Source organism: Lactuca serriola, chromosome 3 (genome assembly GCF_051521515.1).
Source record: "Lactuca serriola cultivar US96UC23 chromosome 3, Lser_US96UC23_V15, whole genome shotgun sequence".
Classification (NCBI taxonomy): domain Eukaryota; kingdom Viridiplantae; phylum Streptophyta; class Magnoliopsida; order Asterales; family Asteraceae; genus Lactuca; species Lactuca serriola.
The window spans coordinates 195,098,760-195,109,116 of record NC_136410.1 but is presented as its reverse complement, the minus strand read 5'-3'; the positions used below and the strand labels follow the sequence as shown (position 1 = coordinate 195,109,116).

The following is a 10,357-nucleotide window of genomic DNA, read 5'->3' as shown; positions in this document are numbered from 1 at the left end:
GGACTTGTCGTTGAATTTTAAGAAATGTCGCAAGATTTTCCGGGTCGAGATCTAGTTGGGGCTTCGTGTTTATGATTTGAAGATCGGTAAGAGCTATTTTTTGGCGGTTAGCGGCCTCCAACGATTCGTACTTTTTTTCTAGAAAAACTAGAGCTTTATCTATGGATGTCGCAAGCTCGCTATCGCTAGTTGTCGGTGCTTTTCCGCTTGAAGACGCTCCTTTTCTCGTTTTGTCCCGTCCCGGTGGTTGACGAAGTTGGACGTTCGGTGGGCCCTCCCCCTCGATGGCGTCGAAGTCATCGTTGAGGGCGAGTCCAAAACCCACGTCCGACTCGGACGTTCTTGCCCTTTTATTGGAACCGGTTGTAGATCCTGAATGCGCCATTTCCGGATATAGAACCCATTTTGGACCGTTACGACAAACTTCCCATGCTTTTTGGTGGCCGAACGGTTTACCGTTGGTGGTAACCTTGTATTCGTAGGATGCGGTCGCTAAAATGTTGAAGTCGTTGCTACCACTTCTATGCATAGTTTTAAGCTTGTCAAATATGCCATTGAATTTGGTGCAAACAGCTCGTAAGTCACGCCATTTTGCGTTGATTGAGTCGTACGTCCGCTCCGTTTTCTTTCCTAATAATGCGTGGAAATGATCTAAAATACGACATCAAAAACTTTGACCTGATTGTGCGTTGGCGACATCTCCGTCTTGGGATATGAAAATCCAAGCTTTTACTAAAGCTTCCTCCTCGTCTTTGTTCCATGCGGTAGTCTTTTTTTTCTTGGATCGTTGGTTTTTTTTGTTTTCCTTCGACGAGTTGGTTGTTGTGTTTCTTGGACCCGTTCGTCATCGTCGTCATTGTCGAGATTTATAGGTTAAGATTGAGATGGTTGAAATTGTTGAGAAGGTTGTTGTTGAAAGGCTTGAAATTGGGGTTGACTGAATTATTGTGGTTGTTGTTGGTAGAAGGTTTGTGGGTATGAAGTGGTGAATAAAGTTTGTTGTTGGTTTGGTGAGGTTAGCAATTGCATGTAACTAACATTTGCATTTGGAGTGTTTGGGGTGTTTGGATTTGAATCCATGTTGAGAGAAAAAAATATGAGAGATGAGGTTTTTTGTAGAAGGTAATAAAATATAGAGAATGTTTTTTGAAGTGTAAATTGTGAGTAGAATAGTGGATAATTTATAGGTGTAAATATTTGTGTTTAAATGGTAAAAAGTAATTTTTTTTTTATGTTAGAAACGGCTATATAGCCGTTAGTTATAATTTCCGACCGTTAAAAATTTGGTGAAATATGATTGGGCGTCTTCTCGCGTCTTTGGAACCACGTCACTAGCACCCCACCGGCTTTGGGGGCGGTGTTCACGCGTGGGAGTGGTTGCCACTTCAGCCCAAGACGCGTGAAACAACCCCCATACCGGTTAGCCTAATGTCACTTGTCAACAGAAAATTAAACTTATTCATTTATTAGAATATAAATTGTAGTTAAAAGATTATTATTTTTTTTTAAAATAATATCTTCAAGTTGAGAAAAGTAACTAATAAAAACTAAGAAGCAAGAAGGCATGAGTTGAGCTGACAGATCGAGATCATAGGGTTTTAGGTTTCTATTTCAATTTTCAAGCAATCGACGGCTTGAACTTGAAGCAAATAAATGTTACAGAAAGTTATATAAATGGTTGAAATAGTTTAAAATAGATGTTCAATCATTGTTAAAACAAGTTTACAAACAAAGTCTGTGGTTTTTGAAAGTTACTTGATAGTCCTTATAGTTTATTAATCTATTTTTTTTACGTGTTTATTCTGTATATATGTGTTGGTATAAATTCAAGGTGATTAACGTTTCGACATGAGTTTGTAACTTTCGTTCGTTAATCTCTTTTCAAAAAAAAAAAAAAAAAAAAAAAAAAAAAAAAAAAAAAACTTTTTAATTTTTTTAATCTAAATCATATAAATGCTCACTTTGGTATCTTGTAGGTAACCCAAGAAGTTTATTTAAAAAAAAAAAAAGTTTCAGAATACTACTTTGAAATGTCACTCTGGTATCCCGAAGGTCACTCCGAAATACTATGTTTTGGATTAAATAGTTAATTTTCTAATGTTTGTAAAAATTCATTATTTTTAATAAATTACTCTTTTATATAGATTAGAATGCTCAATTTCTCTTTATTATTTTAAAACTAAAAGTTAATTTGATTTTAATGTATATGTTTTCTTTTTGGAAGTAAACTAGGGAAGAATCATCACTTTGCGGGTTAGATACGTCAAAGAAATAGACAAATTATTCATTAAAAACACATAACGGTTTTTTTTGCCATGTAAGCACAAAAAAATATTTAAAAAAAATTCAAGAAAAAGCATAATGATTTAATCTCTTCCACTACCCCTGCCCTTTCCACCACGACCCCTGTCCCTTGTAGTCGATGAACCATCTGCATAACAAAATTTGACAATATATAATGATAAATGCAAGAAATAAAAATATACTTTTATTTATTTGTGTACTATAGCATCCTACTTTGATATTTCTTATTAGGAATCTTCAACATCGTTAATTCGAATATATCTCTGAGAAGTGAAATGACACACCGTTCTTCATGGTCGTTATGGAACCTCCATTAACTAATTTTGTTAAATTTTAAAATCCAACTGTAATTTCATGTTGGGACTAATGATCCATAAGTTCACTTGGATTCTATGACCTTTCTGCTTCCAGTGTTCTAACGAATCTTGATGCAACTATAAATTATTCAAAATTACAACTTTTAATTTCATACATACAATGTGAAAATAATGTGATATTTATGTGAATTCATGGAGTCTAAATAAAGCATATAACAACAACTTTATGTATATGTATTGTCTTCCGTGTTTGGGCCACATAGTTGTTCGGTAACATTCAACATCTCATCCAAAAGTACATATGGTTCAAACTAAAACTTAAAACATAAAAGTTAAAAAAAATCTCAATTAAACTGTTATTCCAAGCACTTCCATTGTTGAAGAGAAACACATCATGTGATTAGGTACCTCTTTACAAAGTCATTGAAACAACCAACAACAGTATGTTAAATGTCTAAAATGAGGTTATCAAGAGTTTTTGTCACAAGAAGAGGTGAAATATTTTTATATTTAATAATTATATGGAAAATGAAACATCAAGATTTAATTTACCAGAACTGCAATTGTAGGACATCAATCAATTAGTTTCATGACTTGTAGCCACTTCCGGGAGTTTATGGTTGGGACATGTCCATCTCCATCTATTTTGACTTGTACCTTCAGTGTTTTTAACATTATTGTTCATATATGTATTTGTATATATTAGATATATATACTTTAATTTAATAGTTAAGTCATACCAGAGATGCACTTACTGGAAGGAAGAAGAGTAGTTTGGTGGAATGATAATTGATGTTAGAGATGCACTTACTGGAAGGAAGAAGAGTAGTTTGATGGAATGATAATTGATGTTTTTCTTTCTCTTCGTTACCAATCAAAGTTGATTATATCTTTTTGTCAACATAAAATGCTATGAAAACATTAAATAACAATACAACTTTACAAATAAAGTATACATTGCAATATGTTTTTTCTTTCTCATTGTTTCACGTTTCATTATTTAAAAAAGTTAGCCGTCACATTCAATTCATTCAGAGTAAAACATTAAAAGCATGAAGAACATACCATAGTCATTTTCTGCAACTTAATATGTTCAAATTTAAGCTAATTTCATTATTTCTTGAAATGATGATCAAAAGATAATTTAGAATTAGAACAATATGGTATGAGAATTAGTACCAAAGGAAAAACCACCACACAACTCCATGGATTCAGCCCTTTTCAGAATTTGGTTCATGTGTTGGTCGCTAGTAATCACAAATTCACAATTAAAAAAAAACAAAATCTTAGTGTTGTTTACTGAGCATTTTAACAAACAGTTGGCGGGCATGGGATATAACCAAGTCTAGTAAGGAACCATTCGGAAAGAAAGAGAAAGAAAAAGAACCATTGAAGAACTCGTGGTTGACATCTCATCAAAGTTATCTCATTTACACATTATTAATGTCTGCAAAAAAGGTGACAAGTATTAACCAATGACCAAAAAGATGCAATCACAACATCATAGGAAAAGGGTAAATCTGGAAACATAAACAAAATTGAAGAAGATAAAAGACCCACCAGTCAATTTACCTAATGTTATTAGTATAGCAGCAATGGGAAGAGAAGGTGGAGATATCGGTCCTCTTTTCTGAAACAAAACCACAACTCTCATAAATTAAATGTGTAAACTTTAAATTGAGAAATCTAAACACATAATAATCTTACCCTATGTGTATAATTTCCAGAACTTAAAAGAGATACAGAGATACACGGACGAAGGCTTATAAAAACAGACTGAGAGGAGATGATTATGGAAGTTAAAATTAACGATTTGAAATAGATACAATCCTAATAAGAATCGGATTCAGAACAAACATTGTGGTGGGTCGGAGTGGTGGGGACATTAGGTTCTGAGATAGTGTTATAAAGAATGGAAACAGATGGGAAGCGAGAGATGAGACATGGTTGAGGAGATAAAGTAGTGTAGAGAGAGCATACCTGGAAGCCGGCGTTGATACCTGTGGGGTAGTCTCCGAGTAGGGTTGAATCAATTCGCTTGATGGAGATGGTTTGCAAAGTGGCGGGGGTGAGCGTCAACACGAAGATTTGAGCAGTGGTGAAGTAGAAAGTGGATACTGAGTTAATGACACTAACCCCACGAAGATTTGAGTAGTGGTGAAGTAGAAAGAGAATTAGTGGATACTGATTTGATGACACCAACCCCATCCTTATTGGTTTAGAGAGCCGGTGGATTTAATCTCACAAAGACAGATAAAAGAATTGTGCAAAGATTATTTGAAAAAAAAATCAGCCAATCAGAAGCAAGAACTGTACATGTGTGTGACAACTCGAAATTTATTCCGTTGCGATATCCCATTTCCGTTAATAAAATATTTTATTTTATTATTAATATTAAGATTTCCGTTAACAGTTGGGTTAGTCAAATCAACTAATGATTTATTTTATTTTATTTTAGTTTCGAAATGAAATAAATAAAAACACGTGTAATACCCTCAAATTTATTTGGGAAAATTTTCTAGTTTACAATTAAGTCGGGTTACGACCATTTAATCGGGTAAAAATTTAAATTCCGTTTAACATCGGTATGGGGTGGATCCCCACCTGGCCACCAACTCAAGCCCTATATAAGGGTTGAGAGGTCACCAACTTGAACTTTTTAACACTCTAGTCACTCTCTCTCTACTCTCTCTCTTCAAGGCCCGATTCTTCCAAAAATCCGCAAGTTTTCGCTCCCAAACTGTAAGTTCTCTTACCCTAGATTGTTCTAAAGCTCATTACATGTCTATATAGCTTGAAAATCATCCATGAAGCCCAAGAACAAGGAGTTTATGGCCCAAGAACCCCTCTTAGGCAGTAAACCCCTAAAAGTGTGCCAAAATGCCCCAAATCCCTTTCTTAGGCTTAGAGGCTAACTTGGAACTTACCCTTGAAGTGTTTTAGACATTAAACATTATGTTTGGAGGTTTGAAAGAGGGTTTACGGCCCAAGAACATTCTTAGTCCGTAAACTCCCTCAAATGATGCAAAATGAGCCTAAACCCCTTATTTAGCCTTAGACCATAAACTAGAAACTTGTAAGAATGAGCTTAGGGCCTCAAAAACGAAGGAAAAGGGTGTGTCTAAGGGTTTACAGCCGTAAACCATAGAGTTTACGACCGTAAACTCCCAAGGAGTGGCCCTAGGACCGCAAACTCCAAGGGAGTGCCCCTTTTGAACCCTAAACACCCCTCAAGCCTTGAAATTGATCTTAGAATCCTTCCTAGCGATACAAGAGACCTTAAGGCACACAAACACACTTCTCCCATGAGTTTACGATCGTAAACTCATGGTGGAATGGGTCCCTCAACCGCAAACTCACCTAAGGTGAGTATTTGAGGAGTAAACTCCATAGTGAGGCCTTACACTCCTTCCTTGCAATCCAATAGCCTCCTAGCACTTGACCAAAGAGTTTTTTCTTCGCATTAGGATGTTTATACGTGTTAAATTAATGTTTTAATCACTAATTATATGTAAACATATGTCTTCATATGTTACTAGGGTCGTAAAGTGTGTTCAAGTCTTCATTTGATACCAAACACTCAACCGAAACTTTCATCCGATCCACTCGCTACAGGTGAGTTCATACCCCTTAATTAACCTCTCAATTGTTTTTAAATGATTTTATGGCGGGAATACAAGTTGAATCCAACAATTTATAGTATCAATCACATGTGATTTGTAGCTTACAATCAAAAAGGGATTTCTATACTTTTAACCGTTTGCCTTCAAAAGTTGTTTTCAATATTATTCAAACTCATTTTTCTGTAAATTTGTTATATAAACTATTTTCAAACTCTTTTAAACTTCTTATGTTTCTAAAATATATCCACACCAATATATTTATATAAGTAAGACTTGAAGGACTTAGGACTGATAGCTCGCCTTATTACCTGTTCTTGTTTGATTGGGGTCTTGGGGGATATTGTTATATGTCCGACTGTCGTTGAATTCTTAGTTATATATATTGTATGTATTTGTGTTGGATATGAATACCTTCGTTTACTCCAATATTTATGAGTATCCAAGAACGACTGCAACATGTCAGTTAACTATAATAGGTATAGTTAAGGTTTACCACTCCTCGCTACCATTACTATGATACTTATCACCGTTAGTGCTATTATGAGTCGCTACATGTTAAGTACTTTACAGGAAGAATACTATATGCTATAACAGAAGAATACTAATACATTATACCGAGAAGCACACTATACACTAATACAAGAGAACATACTAATCTGGAATGTGATACAATATTTTTACATACGACACTTTATTGCGCCTCCACCGTGTAACCTTAGTCTCCTGGAGGGAGAGCAGACTCTACGTGTATAAATCTATACAGGGCGGACACTTACACATCCAGAATGATAGCTACAGTCCAAGCCGACTAGGCCTAGGGATGATAACATGCTACTACACTACATATGACCTGGAGGGTCATGATACATTTAATCGCCTATCCGCATGGTTACATACTTATTCACATTCGGAACCCTAATCTAACAAATTACGAATTGTAGGTAAAGTAGACTCCCCGAGGTGTATTAAATACATATCGCTACCTAGAGTCTACGTTTAATTACCATCCAATCGGTAGTAACGCCGCTAGAATAATACATTATCTTCCCATTTACGTTATTCGAATGAAGTTCAAATTATATTTTTATAATTATGAGGCTAATTGGGAAAAACTTTTACACACTCAAAGGATCAAACTTACAAGTAACCAAGTCTTGGCAGAAGACTACTTTTATTAGAAAATATAGGATTTTCTAGAGAATCACACTATTTTCAAACTTAATAACAACTTTCATGTTATACGATTGTAAACAGTTTTATACGAGCAATGACACTAAATTCTTATGAACTCACCAGACTCGTCTTTATTTTTTATTATACGTTTGGTGTCTAAAAAACTGTATAGAACACGCTTGTATTACAATTACTATATTAATGTAATGAATGTTGTTGCTTGTTTTTACTATTATGCATTGTTATGGTACTGTACATGACGTCCTCCACCTCATAACGTATTCCGCCGTTCTTCGTTTTGGGGTGTGACAGATTGTTATCAGAGTATTGTTTATAGTGAATCACGTATATCGACCCATAAAAGATATATGAACTATAAACACTTCGGGACTAAAACACTCTGACCAAGAATATATACTTTTAAATACTAAAATATTTAACTAAGTATATATATACACATCCATTAATACAAAGAATCAGTATCATACTAGAACAAAACAAAAGTATTAAGATTGTTGAACAACACAATTGGGCTTAGAGACATATAGTCACATCCGGGTGGATGTAGCCTGATCAACTACATTTCCTTAGGAGTGACTAGCATGTGCCTAAGAGTGATTGTGATGTTGCAACAAGTCTAAAAACTTACCAACACTACCACAAGAACGTTAGAACAAGAATACTATAGGAGTATTCTACATTCTAGTAACTACATATGCGATAACTAAAAGGGTCGTTACTGGTAGGGCAATAGTTGCTAAGTGGATACACAACGGTTACATGTGACTAGGGCGCTATAGACTTAGAATCTGTGACCTTTGCTTCATTTCCTGTTCTTGTTTAATTGGGGATCTAGAGTTAGGGTCGCTTATTCGAAGGACTATCTTGCTTCGGTTACATGTAATTGGTATGCACTATGCAAGTATTGGGTCGACTAATAACGACCATCTTATAAGTATCCTATATTAGTACGTCTATTAACCTTTCTTTCCCCATTCTCGTGTAGATAGCATGGCTGGCTTCCACCTTCCTGGCGATCCGTATTACCCGAACCAAGGCAGTGGAGGATGGCTCGATGAGGAGCTAGAAGATGATCACCCGATCCCTTTAGATGATCACCATGCAGAAGGCTTTTCGGATAGCTCCAGCTCCGAGCCAGAAGTCAACAACCTACCCCCTATTGCTCCAAACCCCAACCCCCGCCCAGCATTTCAAGGTCCCACTCCCATGTGGGCATCAACCTTGCACCGATGGAGCGATGAACAAGGTCAGCCTTTACCTTTCAACGGAGACCGAAGCTTCTACAACGTAAGCGAGGGTGTCACAACTAGAAATTTTGTGTCTTGTAATCACTACACTCAAGTAAAATGTAGAATCAAAAACCTAAGAGCATGTATGATGCTTACTCTATGACAACAAAAATTTCAATCCAATACACCATACAAGCACTTCAAATAGTCAACAAGTAATTGGAAACCCTAGAAGTTCTTGTGTAGGTCCACTTTGGACTAGAAATTCCTTATTGGGCCCAATGGGCCAATAAGCTTCCAATTTGACTATCATGGGTTTAGAACCTTTAAGTAGGCTCTAATTGGACCCACTTGCATTTACTTCAACATTTTGGGCCATATTGGGCCTAGAATGAAATAAATTATTTAAATGAACTATATTGGGCCATAATTAACCTAATTTAGCCTTAATAGGTCATAAAAATCACATTTATAGTTAATTGGGGCCAAACATCACTTAACATAACCATGGAATGGGCTTAAGCATACAAGGCCCAATCCTCATCTTTTTCTCTCCATTCTCGGCCCAAGGCAAGCCCAAGAAGAAGAGTTGACTTTCCTATGCCACCTCATAATTGTCCATAGGATTCCCATGCACCATCTCATGTTTTCATGCAAATCAATTCAAGAGCCTCACTTCTCTCCTCTCTCTTCTTGCTCTCGGCCGAACACAACACACACACACTCACAAAAATTTATTCCACTCTCTCTAAATATTGAAGAACATCTCCTCCCTCCTTCTTCAAAAATTTCGAGAATCAAGAGCTTTTCAAGGAGGTTTTCCCCACAAACATATCATCTAAGGTAAGTTGATGACTAATCCATGATCTAGCTACTTCATTTCATCAAAAATCTCTTCTAAATCTATTCCAACTTGTGATCATGCACCTTAGAAGTCACTAAACTCGAGATCTACCAAGGAGACTTGCTAGGATCGAAATTTTCCCCTTTTCTCTCTTCAAAACCGAAACTACAACTCAAGGTGAGCTTCATACCCCCTATTTTTCGGTTTTTATAAGTTTTGTGGGGGGGGGGGGGAATACAAGAAAATGTGTAGATCTATGAGTATATGTATGCTTTGTATGATTTCTATGTTTATTTACATGTTCTTATGTTCTTATGTGATTGTGGTGTTGAAACTAGTCAAAAAAAGTCCTCAAAATCGAGATTTGCATTAGGATGTATGAATCAAGTATTAAACATATTATTACACACAAATCATTTCTAGAAAAATAACCAAGTTGGTTAAGATGAACTCCTTGGGCTAAAAATCCCATTTTTGGACTCAAAATGTTAAAAATATAAGGTTAAAGGGCCCAAAATGACAAAATACAAATTCTGATGGATGAAATGAGTCAAAACAGTTTCAATAATGTATTTTTTTGGAAATATTCTCTTTGAAGGATTAAATGTGAAATTTTTAAGCATAATGGGCCAAAAATGAATTTTTCGGCCCAATAAAGCCCAATATGCGAGATTTTCAAATTAGAGGGGCTGAAACTGTATTTTTTTTGTAAAACAGGGGACTACTAGTGCTCCAAGTCCATTTCAAGGGTTAAAAATGCTTTTCATATTTAAAAGGGACCAAAGATGCAAAAAATTTCTACTTTGGGCCAAAAGTGTAAAAATTGCGAAAACAAGGGTTTCAGCC

The 10,357-nt window shown here is 35.7% G+C and overlaps 1 long non-coding RNA gene across 1 annotated transcript; it reads right to left on the bottom strand.

Annotated features, from left to right (window-relative positions):
• Positions 1 to 3,367: 3,367 nt before the first annotated feature.
• LOC145093482 (uncharacterized) lies at positions 3,368 to 4,719 on the bottom strand. Its single transcript, XR_013702892.1, has 3 exons — positions 4,602 to 4,719; positions 4,194 to 4,251; positions 3,368 to 4,068 (listed from the first exon to the last, which is right to left on the bottom strand). It is a non-coding gene; the product is annotated as an uncharacterized LOC145093482 (long non-coding RNA).
• Between the last annotated feature and the right edge of the window lie 5,638 nt (positions 4,720 to 10,357).